The sequence below is a fragment of the Garra rufa genome, chromosome 10 (assembly GCF_049309525.1).
Source record: "Garra rufa chromosome 10, GarRuf1.0, whole genome shotgun sequence".
Taxonomy (NCBI): domain Eukaryota; kingdom Metazoa; phylum Chordata; class Actinopteri; order Cypriniformes; family Cyprinidae; genus Garra; species Garra rufa.
This window is the reverse complement of record NC_133370.1, coordinates 46,710,328-46,733,252: the sequence shown is the minus strand read 5'-3', so window position 1 is coordinate 46,733,252 and position 22,925 is coordinate 46,710,328. Positions and strand designations below refer to the sequence as shown.

Sequence of the window (22,925 nt, the reverse complement as noted above, 5' to 3'; positions counted from 1 at the left end):
ACTCGGATTTGGTGTTCACACAAGGACGTTCAAAAACGGTAAAATGGAGCAGAGCGAAATAAACCTGAAAGCAAGCTCTCACGTACAACGACGTGACACAAGCACGAATGAATACGAAAAGAACTGAACATGAAGGCGTTTGAATTAATTTGGCAAGTATGCGGATAACCTGAAGATATATGCGTAAATAAATAAATAAAGGACTAATTCACGCGGAAACCTCACGGTTTACATTTGAAATGTATGAAATGGTCACCCTTAGATGTGTATTATGAGTCATTGTTTAGTGCTCACTCATTTGAATGCAGAGAGTGAACTCGCATGAACAAATGCGCAGTTGTGGCGCGCTCCATTTGTTGTGCACGTCTTTAGAGGAAGTGCCATCTCAGCTCACATCAACTGCCTGTGATTTCTAGCACTTCGTTTCCAAGCATGCATTTACATAACAAAGTGGTTGAATCTCAATTGCTAAAAACTTGAGCCACCAGCATCACTACCAACACCCCCTTCCAAAGTATGGCTAAACTGAGGCACACAGTTCAAGTCTTAGATCTTTGAAACTTACTGTTTTGTCATTTATACACTCTTAAAAAAAAAAGAGAGGTTCTTTGTTGGCATCTATGGCTCCATGAAGAACCTTGGACATCTATAGGAACTTCACATCTTCCATTCCACAAATAGGTTCTTTATAGTGGATAAAGATTCTTTAGATTTAAATATGTTTCAAGAAATGGTACTTTGGGGAGCCAAAGAAAAATGCAAGTGTGTACAGTGATCCAGTCTGGTTTTCTTTTTCATTGAATAAATTAGTTAACTTCCAAATGTAATTAATTGTATTTTTTTCTAGTTGCTTAATCATTGTTTTACCAGTGGAAAAGAAATCCTAGTCAAAATGTCTTTGAGGTTGTGTATAGAATCCAGATCTTCCAGACTTCAAGGAAGGTTTTCATTTGTAAGCTATTTTATTGTCGTTTGTGGATTCTCAAATATTCACAAAAGGATCTTTGGCCGCTGTATCATGATTTGTGGTTGAAAAATTAAATTGCAGGTTACTTTCAGAGCTGTTAAAAGTACAAATTATACTGCAACCACACTTTTCACCAGTCAAGTCAAATTTCCTTGTCTTGCAGGTTTCACATTGCACATTATTTTTAAGCATCTTTACAGAAAATCAAGATGTTAATGTTTGTAATATCCTCATTTTATAGTTGCCTTTTAGCAGATAATATAGTACAATTTGTGAAAATATAAGCAATTAAGCAGTATAAATAAGATAATAAAGAACTTTATACTCACTGGTATATTTCTAGCAATAGCCAAAAATACATTGCATGTTTCTTTTATGCCAAAAATCATCTTCATGTTCCATGAAGATATTTTGTACTTTTCCTACCATAAATATATCAAAAAGTAATTTTTGATTTATTATATGCATTGCTAAGAACTTCATTTGAGCAACTCTAAAGGTGATTTCCTCAATATTTGGATTTTGTTTGCACCCTCAGATTGCAGATTTTCAAATAGATGTATCTCAGCCAAATATTGTCCAATTGAAAGCTTATTTATCCAGCTTTTTGTTATTCAGTGTCTGGTTTTGTTGTTCAGGGTCATGTATAGTAGTAACAATATGTGACCCTGGACCACAAAACCAGTCTTAAGTCGCTGGGGTATATTTGTAGCAATAGCCAAAAATACATTGCATGGGTCAAAAATCAAAAATTTTCTTTTATGCCAAAAATTAAGGGAAATTTTAGGAAATTAAGTAAAGTTCATGTTCCATGAAGATTTTTTGTAAAATTCCTTCTGTAAACATATCAAAATGTAATTTTTGATTAGTAATATGCATTGTTAAGAACCTAATTTGGACAACTTTAAAGGTGATTTTCTCAGTCTTTTTGATTTTTTTGCATCCTCAGATTTCTGATTTCAAATAGATGTATCTCAGCCAAATATTGTCCTATCCTAACAAACCATACATCAATAGAAAGCTTATTTATTGAGCTTTCATATGATGTATAAATCTCAGTTTTGTCAAATGTAAACTTATGACTGGTTTTGTGGTCCAGGGTCACATATTTGGTGGAAACTTTGCTTACCATTACCATGTTGTTTTCGTAATTCTAAGCCGATAACAATGATCTGATAAATTTGTACATTTTTATTTGTATTGACAGTTTTAATAGCAGCGGTTGACCTAATTGATTCCCTTTCGGCAATCCACCGGGATGATTAGTCTATTGATTAGACGTTTTGATCGTGATCATGCTCTGTAACACACGTAATGAGTTGTGGCACACATCGAAGGTGTTACGCTGAAGGTGTAAAGTGGATTTTCTGAAAGGAAGCTGTTGTCAGAGTTGATAGCAGTGTGGGTATTTCTCCCACACGTTGCACTTTGTTCAAGTCCCGGCTTGTGGTCCTTTTCTTGATCCCGTCCCGTTGCAGTGTCCTGTCGAAATAATGCTAAAGAATGCCAGTATGCGTATATGCATGCTTTGAACATGGCCGTTCAGAAGAAAACTGCATTGAAAAGAGCATTGAGCTATATCGGATTACACCGCTGGTTTCTTTTACCTCTATTTACCGACTCCATCCGCCAAAAGACTTTGTCTGTCGAAAGCAATAATGGCTCAAGAACTTGGGGCGAAAGGCAGAAAGAGGTTAGCGCTCGGATTTGGTGGAAAAAATGGTATGGAGCCGTCTGCGACGAGGAACGACGAGGAGCGATGCATCTGGAAAAGTTCAATGTTTTGCAGTGGAAAAATTCAGCTGATGCACTTCATGCATAAGGAATGCTGATCATTTTTTAATGCTTCTCTTATTACATCAGCGTGAACTGCTGCCATAGAATATTACTTACGATCATTAGTGTTATGAATTGACAAATGTGCGAAGGAGGATTTCTTGACCCAACTTTGTGAGTCCTGCCCTCGTACATGTGTTCACAACAACCTTTGATTGCCTTCAGTAATTAATCGTTTCCCGGATGCGGCTTTACATTTGTTTCACTCCTTAAATTCCCAACTCTAGTCGATGAATTGAGATTGATCTCTAGTTTGCTAAGGAATTGATCTGGATGCTCGAGTGCTTGGCGTATCTCATTTCTGCTGCCCTAGAAAGTCTCGCTGCTTAAACTTACGTGTTGTCGTACAGAAATAATCCTAAAATGTGATATTATAGTTTACTATCATGATAGAAAAGGTACAAAACTGTCTCAATGGGTACTACTGTGTGCCTTTAAGAGACCAATATACAACATTAAGAGTTAAATAGATACACATTTGTACCATTTGAAAAGGATACCCCCCATAGTGACAGCTATTGTGCCTTTTTTCCTGAGTGTTGATGCTAATAATACTTTGTAGAATGGCTAAAGGCACAGTTGCATTCATTTTTAGTAACACATTGTCTAAAATATTTTCTCTTACTAAAATTACAATTGGTTCAGGTTAATCAGTAACATGTTAGGAAGTATATGAGAGGACAAATTGCAACCATGCAAAAGAAATCCAGGACTGTATGCATTAGTCTAAATGACGGATAGAGAAACGAGTTTTATCACAAATGCATTTAAAGTTTTTTTTTTAGAATTGTATGTGGGTCAAAAACAAGATGTCCATCCAAGAAATGTACAAAAGTGATTTTACGTCCATAGAAAACACATTAATTAAGTAAAGTGTAAAGGTTTCAAATAAGTTTTTTGAGATTAAAGTGTCAAAATGTTACATTGTCATTCAGTGTAACAATATTTATGTGAAAATTCAAACAACATGCTTATTCTGAATTTTTTTTATTGTGAGTAAAAAAAAATTTTTACAGACAAATGGGCGAAATCTAGGATAGCGGCAAATTAAAAAAAATTTATAATTACAAGTAATTAGTATTCGAGGTGAAAGTAATTTGTCTTTTAATATGTCATAAATTGATTTTTGTTGTAAATACGCCTGACAAGATTGTTACACTGAATGGCATTTTAATGGGTGTCTTCAGTAAATTAGAGAAAAAGTATGATATTTATTTTTTTGCTCAGAAAAAACCAAAACCAAAATGCAATTAATTTAAACAGGAAACTTTTGAGTATTTAAAGCAGTATTGCACAATTGTTTTTATGCATAACCCCTTTTTCGTCTTTGACCCATGTACAAAATTTAGTTGAATTTTAAAGTTAAATTTCATAAAATGTTTGTTTTTATTGAATTGCATTATTATGTCATATTTTTTAGTGTTTAATCTATGCTGTGTAATAGCCGCTGAAGCGGAGATGACAGTAAATGACAACTGAAATACGAACATAACCTAAAGAAACCTTACAAGTTCAGATTATCTTACATTTTGGATTTGTATAGCATTTAATGCTTTGTAAATGTACAAAAATATAAGAATATTTGCCATTATGTTTAATCTATATTGGGATGTTGTGGTTTTTCATTTGCATTAATAAAATGTAATATTTCCAAGTCAAAGTATATGAGATGGCACACATTATGGAGAATGCTTAGACCCTAATGAGCAAAAAAAAAAAATTAGAGGAGGTCAAGAAATGCTAAGCTGTAATTGTGTGGTTAAATTTGCATGATTAGAAGACACTGGCGCATAAAGTAACTTTATGCAAAAAAATAAAATATGCATACTAGCATTTGCAATATGTAAGTTCATGCCGTTATAATATCTAGACATACAATTGTGTTTTTGTAATTCAATATTTACACTCAAGTCCAATTGCATTGTGTATGTGCTGACAATATTTTCCAGATATAATCTAATTTGTATTTGCTCCATCTTCTCTTTTATTGCGCTGATGCTTTTGGCAGGAGTTTTTCAATCTCTGGTTTCGTAGGCGTGAGGCTGAAGGTGGATGTATGTGAACGAGGATTTTTTTGGCCGTTATGCTCACATCTGATTGTTTTAATTACACACAGACAGCTGAGCTCAGCATAGCTTCTTTCCAAAATGTTGCCTCTCTCTTTTCCTAAATTTTAAGCTTAAAATGTAACCTGGACAACAAAACCAGTCAGAAGTAGCAGCATGGCTGGGGTTTATTTGTAGCAATAGCCAACAATGCATGGGTCAAAATAATTGATATTAAGTAAAGATGTTCATTGAAGATAGAAAGGTGATTTTTTTTTTCAATATTTGCATCCTCCTGTTCCAGATTTTCAAATGGCATTATTTCAGCCAAATAATGTCCTATCCTAACAAATCGTACATCAATGGAAAGCTTATTTGTTCAGTTATATCAGTTTATTTCAAAATGCATTCTAATGACTGGTTTTGTGGTCCAGGGTCAGATATTAATATGTATAATTGATTATACTAATGGTGTTTAAATGTGTCCTCTCTTAAAAAAAAATCTTACTTTGACTGTGCAAATACTTCTGCAATCATTTAGCTTCAATTTAAAAAAGTTAAATTGCAAAAGTCTTTCTGTAGATTTCTAAAAGCTTAAAAACAGAGCTTTTTGAGTGACAATGATGAGAACTATTGATCATCCAACAACAAAGGCCATTAAAATAGTGTTTATAAAGACAGCTCTGTCAAAACCTCTATTGTCTTGGTTATTAAACTGCTTTGTATTGCAAAGGCAGAACAAATCTCTACAGGTCAGATTTCTTAGTGTTCGTACAAAAGATTCAATTAAAAAAAGAAAGAAAGAAAGAAAGAAAGAAAAAGCGCCAGTGTCCACCGCATTCCCCTCGCTGTAGTTCAGCTGGTAAAGCGTCCCGCTGGAATGCCAGAGATTCCTCTGAAAACACAAACTGTTTGCATGGCCATCGTCACTCATCGATTCACTAATGCAGGCTAAAATGCTGGAGAGGAAAAAGTGTATGTTCCTGTAGAAGCGTTTCTCATTGGATAATCTGTGTGAAAACAGATGGGAGAAATGTAGGAGAAGAAAAAGCAAGCTGAAGAGAGACGATGGTGGTGTGTGGATGTGTTTGATGAGTTGGATGAGGCTTTTCTTTTATGAGCTGGATTTGTAAGTAATACTCTTGTTTGGACTTTTGGAAAGACACTCAATTGAAATGTATGATTTTGAATGGCACATTTATTTATAAAAAATAAAATTTGGATGGAAGTTCTAACGGATGAATGCAGGGACTAAAATGAACACTCGCCAAGCGGCAAATGTGAGTAAAATCAGCGTTGGCCAGTGTATGAAACGGTCTCATTTACCATTTGGCTGATAACTTTGTTAATTCTAACAATTCCTAAAAACACAATATGCTTTAGTGTGGTTATATGTGATGTGATGTGATATAAATATGTAATCTGACGCACAGCGCTGTGGTTTTTTCACATGAGCCGCTGTTAATAACTCGTTGACACTAAATGTTTCTCCACACAAACTATGCGTCCATCTTTGTGTCTGAGTTGCTTACAATGTTTATTTGAGAAATAAAATGAAATAATAAATGCAACATGCACCAAACTCCTTCACAAAGTTGCAATGAGAATGGTTTATGAATTGTTGTCAACAAGCATTTTACAAACATTTTAAAAGAGGAATTTCTTTGCAGTTTAACGCTTAGAAAAAAAACAGCATTAGTGTTTTAATTGTACTGTTGATATATACATTTTTTTTATATATATATATATATATATATGTGTGTGTGTGTGTGTATATATATATATATATATATATGACCCTGGACCACAAAACCAGTCTTAAGTCGCTGGGGTATATTTGTAGCAATAGCCAAAAATACATTGTATGGGTCAAAATTATTGATTTTTCTTTTATGTCAAAAATCATTAGGAAATTAAGTAAAGATCATGTTACATTTAAATTTTTTTGTAAAATTCCTACTGTAAACCTATCAAAATGTAATTTTTGATTAGTAATATGCATTGTTAAGAACTTAATTTGGACAACTTTAAAGGTGATTTTCTCAGTATTTTGATTTTTTTGCACCCTCAGATTCCAGATTTTCAAATAGATGTATCTCGACCAAATATTGTCCTATCATAACAAACCATACATCAATAGAAAGCTTATTTATTGTGCTTTCATATGATGTATATATCTCAGTTTTGTAAAATTTAACCTTATGACTGGTTTTGTGGTCCAGGGTCACATATGTGTGTATATGTTAATAATTATTTGCTATTGTTATAAATTTAAAATATTATGCAATATGCCTTTACATTTTACACATAATATTTTATATTTCAAAGTATTATAGTGACATTTCTTTGATTTGATTTTTTTTGTAATTTGATGAAGACGAAAAAGGTTTAAGCGTAAAACAACAAGTCGTTGTTGTTTTTCCAAAAAAAAAAAAAAAAAAAAAAATACTGAAAAGTTTTCTCTTTAATTTAGTTGCATTTTTGATTTTGTTTTTCTGAGCAAAAAATAAATATCACAAATTTTCCCATAATTTACAGAAGACACCCACTAAAATGCCATTCAGTGTAACAATCTTCTTAGGTGTATTAACAACAAAAATCTATTTATGACATATTCAAAACTACAAATTAGTTGTAATTCTACATTTTTTAAATATGCCATTATTCTAGGTTTTTCCCATTTGTCAGTACGATTATTTTAATCATTTAAAACACAATAAAATTTAATATACTCCCTTATTTTATATCTTTTAATATGCACAAGTCAGAATAAGAATGTTGTTTGAATTTTTACATAAATATTGTGTTACACTGAATGACAATGCAACATTATTTCAACCAAATTTTGACATTTTATTCTCCAAAAACGTAGACATAATCACTTATCTCTTTCTTTCTTTCTTTCTTTCTTTCTTTCTTTCTTTCTTTTGAAATAATGCATGACTGGTAAAAAGAAACGAACAAAACTTATATCATCTAAATAGTCATCTTTAATCTTTTCAGTACAGTACAATACGCGTACATGCTGTACATGCTTAAAACCTTTTGTTACAATGTACGCTTCAGTGGCGCTAACACGGCAATTCATACAGATATCTGTGAATATTAATAAACCATGTTAGTGAAATGAGCTTGGGGGATTGCAGAGAAACATAAGTGTAAAACCAAGCGTTGGCTAATGTTTTTAACTCTTTACCTTCGTCATATAATCTAGAGTTTTGAAGTCATGCACAAAGACACTGTGTGTATGTTAGGTTACCTAGTGTGAGTCCTTAGCGCTGTGTTGGTGAACGGGACGCATTAGCAGTGTTTGGGAGAAGAGTGTTTTAAACACACCCTGCTGGAGCTGCCAGCTTTGAGTGATGGATGGCAGCGAGAGGCTTTCTGTTCTGTATGAAGTGCTCTGTGTTGGAGCTGCGGACGCGAGGTTGATGAATGGTTAAAGGTCTTGTAGCTCCATCTATCAGGGATTAGCATTGACCTGTGAGACTCTCCGGCGGCCCCGGGCTCCTGCGCCACAACAAACGCCTGCATTAACATAGAGAGAGACCACAGGCTCTTCAGAGGCCAGAGCGATAATATATTTGTGCCCCTCTGTGGGAATTTCTAATTAATTTGATTATGTCGGAGCTGAGAGGAAGCACACGCAGATATAGACAGGAAATGTTGTATGTATTGTGTGTGTGTGTGTGTGTGTGTGTGTGTGTTGGTCAGGATAGTAATGGTCTGCATTGTTTTGTATTTTTTTTTCTTCATTTTCCATTCCATTCCACTCTATTGTCACAGATGGAGTTTGGGTTCTGTCGACACACTATTTCCAAGCTGCTGTTTTCTTGAAGCAGAAGTAAAAGTAGAGCTGTGCGCATTAGGCGAGTTATGGCCAAAAATGTTGTCATGATATTTTTTTCCTCATCATACGATTTCAGTTTTTTTTTCCAAATAAATAAATAAATAAATAAATATATATATATATATATGTGTGTGTGTGTGTGTGTGACCATGGACCACAAAACCAGTCATAAGGTAAAATTTGACAAAACTGAGATTTATACATCATATGAAAGCTCAATAAATAAGCTTTCTATTGATGTATGGTTTATTAGGATAGGGCAATATTTGGCTGAGATACATCTATTTGAAATCAGAAATCTGAGGATGCAAAAAAATCAAAAATACTGAGAAAATCACCTTTAAAGTTGTCCAAATTAGGTTCTTAACAATGCATATTACTAATCAAAAATTACATTTTGATATGTTTAAAGTAGGAATTTTACAAAAAATCTTCATGGAACATGATCTTTGCTTAATTTCTTAATGATTTTTGGCATAAAAGAAAAATTAAAAATTTTGACCCATGCAATGTATTTTTGGCTATTGCTACAAATATACCCCAGCGACTTAAGACTGGTTTTGTGCTCCAGGGTCACACATATATATATATATATATATATATATATATATATATATATATATATATAAATATATATTTACCATTAAAGGGATAGTTCGGACAAATATAAATATTTTGACATCATTTGCTGACCCTCCAGTTGTTTCTTTCTGCTGTCAAACATAAAATAACATTTTGAAGAATGTTGTTCATATGATTTTATTATGATTTAGAAGAGATAACACTTTATTTTAAGGATCAGGAATAAGACAGTAATTAATGACTAATAACTGCATTTGTAAGCGACTAGTTATGGACTTGTATGCCATTACAAGCTATTTATAAGGCCTTTTTTGGTTGTTGTCTTATTTTTGTCTAATAGACCCTTTATACTTGTTTCTGTCCTAACAGTGTACTAATCAGCTAAACATAAAACAAACTAATAGCTTGTATTGTGTGAATTACACACGTTTATAAGTTCTCAATACACTATGTGAATGTGTAGCTTATAAGTATAAAATAAATATAGAATAGGAATTTCATCACAGACATTTCAATGAACAGAAAAACACTTTTACACAAAAGCACAGCACATGCATTGTATGGGTCAAAATGCTCAATTTTTCTTTTATGCCAAAAATCATTAGGATATTAAGTAAAGATCATGTTCCATTTAGATATTTTGTATATTTCCTGCTGTAAATGTATCTTAACTTAACATTTGTCTATTCTCGTCTCGTCAACGAAAACTCACACACTACCAAACAGCTAGTCTCGCGTAGCCAGACCTTCAGGCTGACGGCTGAAGGTCTGGAATTCATGGCAGCTTTAATTGGCCAAGGCCCGCCCATAAGGCCGTTTGACTGACATGTCAAACAACCAATCACAGTTCGTTTTGTTCAGTGTCACGTTTCGGGGCGTGGAAATGTCCCCACAACAACAGACTGGCGTGCAACAAGTCAGTCACCAAAATAACCAGCATTGAAAGTTAAATAAGAAGAGGGACAACAAGCAGCAAGTCAGTAATTTGTTCGCGAACGTTGCAAAAGTGTGTAACAACAATGGCGTCTGCATAAGCACCTCTTAGCAAAACACGAGAGTAAATCAGCCGGCGCTTTGTTTCCCGGAGGACTGAAAATAAATGCGACACTCGCGTCAGCTGGAAATCCGATCAAATTCAACTAATCGGATGACGACTTCGACATTCCTGAAGTGTTTCCAGTTAAGTGTACCATGTGCATCAGTTTAGCCAACGTCTGAGGCTGAGACTACCCAACAGCAAAATACTTACTGACCTACATTAATTTGTTAAAAGACTTTTTCCCCTTTTTTTGACTAAAACTTGACTAAAACCTTTTTGACTTTTCGTCGACTAAAATTGGACTAAAACTATCACATTTAGAAGTGACTAAAATTGGACTAAAACTAATAAGCATTTTAGTCCAAAAGACTAAGACTAAATCTAAGATGGTTGTCAAAAACAACACATGCTGTCAGATTAATCCACATCGAGTAAAAATGGCCAGAGCATATCATCGTTGTTGACATAAATGTAATGCAATCTTCTTTCTTTATCACTCTCTAAGTGGAAAGCACATGTGGAGTCACACAGGTTGATGTGTTAACACATGCTGCATTATTTTATGGCGGTGTCTTGAAGTGCTGCGCCAAACGCTTATGAATCATCGTCTCGCTACTAATGGCCGTGAGAAGGACCTTAATCAACCCTTCTGAGGAAAAAAAAAATGCAGTTAGTCCATGAATTAAAAAAAGAAAAGCACTTCAAAAATGCATATGTTGCAACATTTGTGCCTGGCGATAATCATTCTCTAGAACAAGATATGCTGCATTTTGTGCTTTCATTGTGACGTTTTTGTTTTTAATCAGATATTTTACCACTTATGCTTTTCCATTGCCCTAAATTGATGCGGAAATGAAAGGTGCCCTCTGTTTCTTTATGTATGTGAACATGAAGAGCAGATGCGGACGGCCACATGGCTGCGGTGTTTAATTCATTCCCTCCCTCTTGATTGGCGCTGATTTGTTCCATTTTAAACAGGCGTGTGAATAAGGAGGCATGACCGTCCCGCTATAGATGCGATGCTAAAGCGAGTGTGTTGATCAGCGAGGCGAGCGGGAGCGTGATTGCTGATTGCTCAGGGTTTTAATTATGGAAATCATGAGCTCTTAAGAGTGCTCCAAGCTTTGAGCTATTTGCTAATGGTGGAAGTCATAAAAATAGTACATTGAGGTTTGTTGCACTACAATCAGAGATCGCTTTAACGCTTGTGGTTGTGTACAGTAACATTCAGCATACTTGGAATCCAAAAACAATTTCTGGATTATAGTTACAGATGCTTTATATTGACATGTTCTTGTGTTGTAGAAAACAACCCTTTCATATTCTGTTCTCTTTTTTTTCCCCAAATAAATCTGGTCTTATTATGGTCACTTCCCTTATTTACTGTTGCAGTCGAGAACTGTTTCTTGGTTAGTGTGTTGTGATGATTAAATAAGAATACAGCTGACACCTGTGATTGAAGGAAGCTACAGCTGAAGTCAAAAGTTTACATACACCTTTCAGAATCTTCAAAATGTTTAGTATTTAACTAAAATAAGAGGGATCACATAAAATGCATGCTATTTTTGATTTAGTACTGACCTGAATAAGATGTTTCACATATACAGAGTTTTTAAAATTGACCCCGTTCAAAAGTTTACATACACTTGATTATTAATACTGTGTTTTATACCTGAACGATCCACAGCTGTGTTTTTTGTTTAGTGATAGTTTTTCCATGAGTCCCTTGTTTGTCCTGAACAGTTAAACTGCCTGCCGTTCTTCAGAAAAGTCCTTCAGGTCCCACAAATTCTTTGGTTTTTCAGCATTTTTGTGTATTTGAACTCTTTCCAACAATGACTGTATGATTTTGAGATCCATCTTTTCACACTGAGGACAACTGAGAGACTCATATGCAACTATTACAGAAGGTTCAAACGCTCACTGATGCTCCAGAAGGAAAAACCATGCATTAAGAGCCAGGGGTGAAAACTTTTGAACAGAATGAGGATGTGTTTTTTTCTTATTTTCCCTAAATATTATGTGTGTGTGTGTGTGTGTGTGTGTATGTATGTATGTATATATATGAGAGAGAGATAAAATAAGTCAAATTTACCCTGATCTTCAAATTTCAAAAGTTTACACCCCCGGTTCGTAGTGAATCGTTTTTCTTTCTGAAACATCAGTTCGCAAAATGCTGAAAAAACAAAAAATCCATGGGATCTAAAGGACTTTTCTGAAGAACAGCGGACAGTTTAACTGTTCAGGATAAACGAGGTACTCATGAACAGCTATCACTAAACAAAAACACAGCTGTGGATCATTCACAATTATTAAAGGGATGGTTCGGAGTAGAATTGACTTCATTGCTATGCACTCCGAAGATCCCTACTAGTCTCAAAAACTACAAATGGCGACACGTCGACGTCACTTCCCTGGTTTGAAAAAAGCACGTAAAAGTCCTCCTACAAGTTGACATGCACACAGATGTAGTAGGAGGACTTTTACGTACTTTTTTCAAACCAGGGAAGTGACGTCGACTTGTAGTTTCTGAGACTAGTAGTTCTCGGGTAAAACGTGTTTTTAAAACACTCATGGTGGACTTACAAATGTTCTGATGCAGCGTTTTGTGAGTACATAACCTATTAACACTACTGTACAAGTTTGGTAAGATTACTTGCACGTTTAGTGGTACAATTTACGAGATACATCACATGTACCATTCACTCCTGTAACAAGCAATTCGAAAAACTCTAATATCTCCATAAATGTTTGACTATGGTAAAAAAAACTTCGGATGGGGTATTTACATGGGCTTCGGAGTGCATAGCAATGAAGTCAATTCTACTCCGAACCATCCCTTTAAGAATCAAGTGGATGTAAACTTTTGAACAGGGTAATTTTTTATAAGTTCAACTATTATTTTCTCTTGTGGAGAATATCTTTTTCAGGTCAGTAGTAAATAGAAAGTAACATGCATTTTGTATAATCCATTTTTTTTTTTTTTTTTGGTAAAATTACTTTTGACTTCAACTGTAGGTTTTACTTCATCAAGGCCACCTATTATTGGTTTTTGACTGATGCATTGCAAAGGCCGATATATCGGCAGATATTTAGCGTTTTGTAGTTATCGGCCAATAATTAAAGTGGGATTTTTATGCTTGCTTTTTGTTATTTCTTAACAATTTCTCTATTGCGTAATCAAGAGGTTGCAACTTAAAATTACGTATTATCATATTTATAATTTTGTAAATATACAATGTAAAATAAATATACATTTAATATGAAGAAGCAGTAAAGAAATCCATAGCAGTTTTTAATCATTGTTACATGCACATTAACACACTTTTATGTTATTTTGCACACTTCCAAAGTGATATTAATTAAAAGTTCTCCCAGGCAGTTTTTTTTTATTTAGTTGGTAGTTAGTTGTTTTTTGTCCTCCAGAAAATACATCCTCATCATGCTTTGCTGAAACTGAATAAGCTCTTGAAGCGATGCATGCAGGTGCTTGGTTTGATTTCACCATGCCTTTCTTCATCTGAAAAACTGAAGTTTTATTTTTAATTACTTTGCAAGTTAGTTTAATCAGTCTTGGTCACACAGACTTGCCTCTGGTCAGGAGATGAGGTGATGCTTTAAACATTCATAGTTTTCGTATGAAAGAATAATCTGCGTTCAACTTAAGGGCTGCTGCATGATAATGGCTAAACGGTGATATTGTAAAAAAAAAAATCATGATTATTAATGATTATTGTCTATTTATTTATTTATTTATTGCATTTCGTCCATGTAGGTGTATGCATCATTATTGCACAATCACAAACCAAGAGAACGTCAAATTGAAGTTTGCTTATAGATTTAGACCTAGCAAACGACAGCTTAAAAGTAAATCGACTAGCCTTGTTAGACTTTTATTTGAGCAGAATATCTCAAACGAGATCGCTAAACTCCAACTTAAATGTTTGCTGGTGTTTTCAGCTATTTTTTCCTAATGCATAGTTGCCAGGTTGGACACAGAAAAAAGCTTTGATTTGGGGGATTTATTCTCGTGACATCTGGCAACCACAAATTTGAAGGCTCGCCACCAATGCAAGAAATCACAGAGAAGGAGAACTCAAGATCACGGTTAAAATGCAATTCACTGTACGGCCTTATAAATGTATGAATAAGCTGTTTGCTTGTTTTTTTGCTTGCAAAATAGTTTTCTGCATCTATGGTTGGTTACAATGCTCTTTTGCTGAGCTGCCACAGGCTATGCTAACAACCAAACAGTTCTTTTAGATAATGCTACTAATGACTGTGAAATATTGAATGATTTGTTTTTGCCCGGGACCCGCTGCATGGCCTTGTTTCTCTCTCCGGTAACTAAGGGAGGCTGCGCAGACACAAGAAGGAATTGTGTTCTGGGGGACAGAAGAGGGAAACGCAGGAGTGGAGGATTGGGAGCAGAAAATGAATTCGAGTCTTGCCATCCAGCAGAGGCTTTTTCTTTTGTCCATTTATCATGAAAGTTATTTTCTTTCTTTTTGAATTTCACTTCAATAGATATAAATCCAATGAAGCTGCAGTGGCTGCACTTTTGTTATGCTTTTCTTTGCCGTTTATAAAAGGAAAAAGAGGAGCAAATTAATTGAAGTGCATTTGAAAGAGCGTCTCTTCGTTGTTAATGTGAAACGTAATACATCGCTTATTCACTCTTAATAGATGTTAGGACATTTTTCATAACTCTTTACAAAGAGGTTTCATTTCGTGAACTTCAGTTAACATTAAGTGACGATGAAGAATGCTTCTAAAGCATTAATCTTAGTTTGTTAAAGGGAAAGTTCATCCAAAAATTAAAATGTTGCTGCTTTCCCTCAGGCCTTCCAAGACGTAGATGACTTTATTTCTTCAGTAGAACAGTAAAGAAGATTTTTAGCTGAAACTATGGTCTTTGGTGGGTGAATAGGGTAAAAAAAAAAAAAAAAAAAAAATAACTAACAGTTATCACCTTACTTACCCAGTTGATTGATTACATTGATAATTACAAACATTTTTTGTATTACAAGTTTGTCTAAACTCTGCAAATGAAGCATTATTTAATGAAATATGCGGTAATTTGCATACATTTCTAGTACAAAAATCTATACACAGGATGAAGTCAGTTTCAAAATTCTTGTTTAATTTTTTTGACATATTAGAGTCAAATGTTTTTACAGAGTGGATTTTGGGTCTCACACTGGGTCATAATTCAGAAAATACTTAGAACAGGCTTTTGTTTTGGGGGAATAAAATGTATAAAATCAAGCTAATTATATATGAACAAATCCCTCTGTAATAAAAACTTTAGGATATGGACAGGAATAAAAATGTAAAGTTTGGTGTGTGTAAGTGGAGATTTATGGCTCAGTGTAGGAGAAAAATCTAATTTTGAGAAAACGGCCTTTAAAAATATGTATTGTAATTGAAATCTATTGACACAAACAGATAAAGTGCTATATAAGAAACACTTAACAGTGTCTTTTGGATGTTTTCTTTCCACTAGTCTGAAAAAACACTTTATGAAAAAACCAAAAAGCCCAAAATCTCAGGTGCATGAAAAAAAACAGTGTTTTTGCCTTCAGTGTCTCACCTTAAAGGTCCCATATTGTACACATTTCTGGAGGTTTATTTTAGTTGTTGATGTCCTTAAGAATATATATTTGTGGTATAAGTACCAAAATCCATCTCAATATATTTTTACAGCTCCTTTTTTAGGAGCTCTGTCAAAAACAGGTCGATTTTGGCCCATCTAATTAATATTCATGAGCCTCTCTTCTGATTGGCCTGTTGTTTTCTGAGTGACGCACAGCCAGGCCAACCACAGGTAACTACGGTCATGTATCGTTGTAGCCGAACCCAGAGCCATAGAGAGAGCCTAGTCTGCTGATACTCAACGGGATATTTCAGAACGATCATTAATGTTTTTTCTTTTTCAAACACCGAATGCAGTAAGCTACATAACTGTTGCTTTAGTAAAGCCCCTTTCACAATGCGCGCTGATTCTGGAAAATTACGGGAACGAGCGCTGTGTGAACAAAAGCCAGAGCCATAAAGGCAGTGTTGTAGTGATGATGCACGTTACCCTGCGACTCTTCACAACAAAAAAATACGTGCAAAGTGGAATGAAGCAGCGATCATCAGGCAGAGCCAGCTCCTCACTATCAGCGCTGAAGCACAGTTTGTTCAGGTTAGTTTCAGTTTAGTGAAACGTACGCGTCGCATTACATCTCACATCCAAACGTCACATGTCTTTATGGGTTGTGTGTAAAGCACGCACAGATTCCGGAAAACAACTGTGAATGAACCAAATCAAACAACTCCGGAACAAATCATGGGACACATTATCCGTGTATTTACCGGAATGGCTGTGTGAAAGAGGCTGAAGTTGACGTGCCACTGGTCTCTTATATTCACGTTTTTCTGAAGCCTGTGCAATGATGTAGTTTCCACATCTATAGACTAAACAGTTTTCTAGATTAGTTTCCGTGTTGTTGTTGCTTAGCAATGTTATGGACATGATATTGTCTGGGTTTGACAAAAGGAGGGTGGGACGGTGGTTGGTGTTGGGGGTGGTGACTGAAGGCGGTGACTTGAGTAGATCGGACGTCACATCTTTGCGGAAGTCACAGCGGCTCGTGAAAATGAACAGCTACTTTAAGCAGGCTGTGTGCAGTTTACTGTGAATTGACTGTTTTGAAACTCATATGGTAGTTACATAGCCCCTAGACCTCAGTTATCATGAAAAAAGCCAGGAAATTTCGATTTTGACAATATGGGACTTTTAATGCTTGTGATTCCTGATTATATATTGAGGTCTTAAGAAGCGAAACAATCAGTCTATGCAAGAAACTAAACATTATTTGCAAAATTATTATCTGTAATCCAGAGCCTCAGGCAAACTGTCTGGAGTGATGTCTAGTTTGTGAACGAATCGTTCTTTTGAGCTGGTTCTTTTTTTGGTGAACTAGTTGAATCAGTTTGATGAATCAGACCGAATCTTTTGAAACAGTTCATGATTTAAGCAGCAAAAATATTTCAAAATGAGGCGCTTGGTGATTATTCATGTAAACCCTTGTCAGGTATGTCTTAAATGATCATAAACAAATAATATTCCTTCTGCCGTCTCTGTGCTTAATATTAATAAAACGTAAAAATACAAAGAGAAAAATCACTCACTGCTTATGGAAGAAGGACTTTTGTAGTTTTAATAAGAAACAAAGCATGTTTAATTCTTACAGTGAAGATGCTGTTTTATTTTACATTCAAATAAATACATTTAATTTCTGTCGTAGGCTGTAGACTAATCCCCCCCCCCCCCCAAAAAAAAAGCAGTTTTTTTTTTTATTTGTATGTTTTTTTGTCTGTTGTATTGCTATCTTTTAAATTTATCACTAATATAAAGTATAAAGAATTAACTTCGGTTACTAGTCACTGAACTGAAGAAATGGTTTAGCTGATGAGCTGCTGATATGCACATATGTGACTGAACACTTGAATGAAGAGGCAAAATCATAAGTTATGGTTTCTTATTGTTTATGTAAAAAGGTGAGCTGATAAAGACTAATTTAAGATGTAAAACATCCACATTTCTCATCATTATTGGGTGCTTTAATAGTAAAATTGCATATAAGTTACATCATTGCATGATTATGTAAATTAACTTGTGAATTGAACCAGTTCATTAGCATAGACTGTCTGAAAACAAACAGTTCATGGAAAAGAATTGGATTACATGTAATAATGCTGTAAATAATGTACAGTTTCTTGCACAGACTGATTGTTTCTCTTCATGAGACCTCAATGCATTATCAAGAGTGACACACATTGCCAAAAAATCATTAGGATATTAATTAAAGATCATGTTCCATGAAGAGATTTTGTAAATTTCCTACATAAATATATCAAAACATAATTTTTGATTAGTAATATGCATTGCCAAGAACTTCATTTGGAAAACTTTAAAGGCGATTTTCTGAATATTTCGATTTTTTTTTTTTTTTTTTTTGCAACCTCGGATTTTCAAATAGTTGTATCTCAGCCAAATATTGTCAGTTATCAATGGAAAGCGTGTTTATTTAGCTTTCAGATGATGTATAAATCTCAATTTTTAAAAAAAATATCCTTATGACTGGTTTTGTGGTTATAAATAAATATACAAACAAAGGTTGTTTAGTTGTTAACTGTCAACATCTTTAGACTATAATGTGTTGAACACACTGATCAAAATCACATTGATGTTTTGGATTAGTTTGATTGTTTCTCTTCATAAGACCTCAATATATCATCAAGAATGACACACATTGTAGTAAATAGATTCCATATTTGCACACAGATGTTAATAACATGGCTTAATACAATTGGAAACATTACAATGACGGAAAAATCACTGATGTCCATCCTCAAAGGTGGAGCATATGTCATGTATGAATGATGAACACGTAGAAGTAAATTTAAAGGGCAACTCTAAAAAGTGTCTAAAGCGGATTGGAACAGGCCAGATCAAGGTTGAATAATGTGGCCTGTCAGACTTAACGCCATACTTGATGTATTACAAAAGAAATAATACAGTTAAAACTCCAAACGTTATATCACCAGTGTGAAAGCACTTGAATTGGTGCTGAATAAGACAGGTGAGCTCATAAATTTGGATTAAGCCGGCTTTGCGTTCTGTTTGCAATCCGGTTACACAGTTTCCCACGAATCGAGCAATATTTCATGAGATATTCCACTGGCCTGCACATGGAACCTCTTATTCCTCTTCTCTTCGCATCTCACCAGCTGTCTTTTTTGGAGGGGATTTATTTATGTGTTTATTTTCTTCCTTTAATTCTCTTTTAGTCCCAGTATTAGCATTGTTTACTGTGGTAAAATAGAAGAATGTCATGAAATAGAGACCGTTTTAGTTGCCAACACAACAGAGCATGATCGAATAACATCGGACAAAGGTTGAGCAGAGGCCTGGAAGGCCGCATGCACGCTAATGAGGTTTAGTACTGATTATTTTAAATCTTTTTAAGCATTTAAACATCATATTGAGGTCAGATTGTTTATATTGTTTGTGAACTAAATCTGCTGCATATAAGTTCTTTGTTGAGCCCATTGTATGAGATTGCTGAGTGTGGACACATCTGTGTATCACTAGATAAAATCTATAATTGACATTAACATAATAGAGTTTTCCTGCAACAAAAACAAACTGTTTTTGTGCAGGTGGCATCTGTTTGTATCTGTTTGTGTATGTGTAGCACAGTTTTCTTTAATATTTCTTGTTACATTGATGGTAAATTGGATTCTTTTCACTTCACTTGTTTGCACACTATGACTAACTTTGATATATTAGCACACTATATTATGTTTAAAATGTTATATTATATTTAATAGTGCACTTATAGAGCTCTCTCCAGGGCATTATCTTTTCAAAAGCATGTGGCTTTTTAATCCCAAAAGATGCATATTAGTATCTAAATGGTACATTTTGCTCTTGTACCTTGTTTTTGTAATAAAGCATTTGCTTACTTGCAGATCAATGCTTATTTGTTGTCTGCATCCACTAATCTTACTTACTGACTGATGTTGGCTAGTTGACAACATAAATAACGATATTTATTCTGTTTATGCGCCATCATGTCCTGTCCTATAAAACTGCAAAAAACAGCAATGGTGCATCAATCAATACTTTTACTTTAACACTTTTAAGTACTTTAAGTAAAGTCGAAACTTGGGCTTATACATGAGTAATGCTTCATTAGGGTGTGTGTGGTTTAACATTGGAAAATACTGCTTACTGAACTGGTTTATGAGACAAGCTTTTACGACAAAACCAGATTTCTATTGTTCTCTGTGGGAGCGCAAGAATGATAAAACGCATTAATGCATAAAGGAAACATTTTATTCTGAGGAAACTAGAGATGCACATTTTGGTAAATTCTTTTAAACAATAAACCAAGCATAATTGGATGGTTAAAACGGTTAACCTACAAACAATAAATCAAGGATAGACAATCCTGGTTATATCCTAAAGGGAGACATTGCAGGGAAAAACAGTGTTTTTCATGCATCTGTCAAGTTTGAGATTTTGGGCTTTTTGGTTTTTCATAAAGTACTTTTTCAGACTAGTGGAAAGAAAACATCCAAAAGACACTGTTAAGTGTTTCTTTCATAGCAATTTATCGGTTTGTGTCAATAGATTTCAAATACAATACATATTTTTAAAGGTTGTTTTCTCAAAATGAGTTTTTCTCCTACGCTGAGCCATAAAGCTCCACTTCAGCAGCACTCACACACACTAAACTTTACATTTTTATTCCTGTTTATACACTGAAGGTTTTTACAGAGGGATTTGTTCGTATGTAACTTGCTTGATTGTATACAACATTTTATTCCTCAAAAAACCTGTAAGAAATATATAGTTTTCTGCCTGTTCTAAGTGCTTTCTGAAATATGGAGTGACATAATTGAGATATCCAAAATCCATTTGACTCTAATATGTCAACAAAATTAGAGAAGAATTTTGAAACTGACTTGATCCAGTGTTTAGATTTTTGTAGTAGAGATGTATGCAAATTAGCGCATATTTCATTAAATAAATGAAAGAGATGCACATTTCGGTAAATTCTTTTAAACAATAAACCAATCATAATTGGATGGTTAAAATGGTTAACCTACAAACAATAAATCTGGGATAGACAATCCTGCTTGTATCCTAAAGGGAGACATTGCGGGCAAAAACTGTTTTTTCATGCATCTATCAAGTTTGAGATTTTGGGATTTTAGTTTTTATAGTGTTTTTTTCAGGCTAGTGGAAAGAAAACATCCAAAAGACACTGTTAAGTGTTTCTTTTATAGCACTTTGTCTATTTGTGTCAATAGATTTCAATTACAATCCATATTTTTAAAGGCCGTTTTCTCAAAATGAATTTTTTTTCCTACACTTGAGCCATAAATCTCCACTTCAGTAGCACTTACACACACCAAACTTTACATTTTTATTCTTGTCTATATCCTGAAGATTTTTACAGAGGGATTTGTCGACATATAACTTGCTTGATTTTATACAACATTTTATTCCCCAAAAAACTAAAAAATATATAGTTTTCTGCCTGTTCTAAGTATTTTCTGAATGATGGAATTACTCACTCAAAATCCCCTCTGTAAAAACATTTGACTCTAATATGTCAAAAAATGTAAAAAGAATTTTGAAACTGACTTCATCCAGTGTTTAGATTTTTGTACAAGAAATGTATGCAAATTAGCGCATATTTATTAAATAATGGCTCATTTGCATATTTAATCCTAACATTTTAGAAAACTTTTAATGTGACTTGTAAAATGTTTGCAATTATCAAATGTAATCAATCAACTGAGTAAGCAAGGTGATAACTATTAATTATTTTTTTTTTACCCTATTCACCTGCAGTGTCTCACCTTAAATGATTAAATGTGTAGACTTTTCTTTCTAAAAATAAAGCAATATGTGAATGTACATAATTAACCAATGTCATTTGTCAAAAATAATAAAAATCAATCAATCAGTCAATCAAAATACATAAATAAATGTGACCCTGGACTACAAAACCAATCTCAAGTAACAGGTATATTTGTAGCAATAGCCAAAGATACATTGTATGGGTCAAAATGACAGATTTTTCTTTTATGCCAAAAAAATCGTTAGGATATTAAGTAAAGATAATGTTTCATGAAAATATTTAGTAAATTTTCCACCGTAAATATATCAAAACTTATTTTTTTTTATTAGTAATATGCATTTCTAAGAACGTAATTCAACTTTAAAGGCGATTTTCTCAATATTTCGATTTTTTTTTTGCAACCTAAGATTCCAGATTTTCAAACAGTTGTATCTCAGCCAAATATTGTCAATTATCAACGAAAAGCGTATTTATTTAGCTTTCAGTTGATGTATAAATCTCAATTCTGACTGGTTTTGTGGTCCAGGGACACAAATAAATACACAACCAAAGGTTGTTTAGTTGTTAACTGTCAACATCTTTAGACTATAATGTGATCAAAATCACATTGATGTTTTGGATTAGTTGTGTTAATTTTAGAAATCCATGATTGATGGAAAAAGAGATGCTTGAATAGCATCTGTGTTCTCTCAAATGTGAAGGTATCGTGTCAATCTTACGGCACTCGGGTTACTTTTTGACACTTTTGTAATCCTCGTTGGAAAAGAATTACAAATGCAGCTTCATGTCTTTAATTAGCTGCGTTTGCGCTTAATTTCAGATGCAGCTTTACATCTCATTTGTGCCTGCTTCACTTGCTATGCATGCATGTATGCATTCTTTATTTTCTCCCATCTTGGTCCCGGCAATTGAAAATAAATTAACATTCCAGCTCTTTTATGTTCTGCTTCTTTAAGCCTGTCAAGAATACTTGGAGACGAACCCTGAGAGGTCAAGCGACACTCACTAGCTGTCAATCATCCCGGTTGACCCGCCCACCCTTTTCTTTTGCTTTTCCATTCTTTTCTTCCCCGTTCTTTCAGTTCCTCCCTGTCTTAGAAACTCTCAGGCATTCTTTCTCTGGTCTCTGAGACAGGAAGCTCTGGGATGAATGTCACACACACAAACAGCCATATTT

At 34.2% G+C, this 22,925-nt stretch overlaps 1 protein-coding gene across 5 annotated transcripts in view; it reads left to right on the top strand.

Moving 5' to 3' along the window:
• Window positions 1–22,925, top strand: part of LOC141345017 (adhesion G protein-coupled receptor L2-like) — a 171,921-nt gene that overhangs the window by 1,385 nt on the left and 147,611 nt on the right. The window lies entirely within an intron of this gene.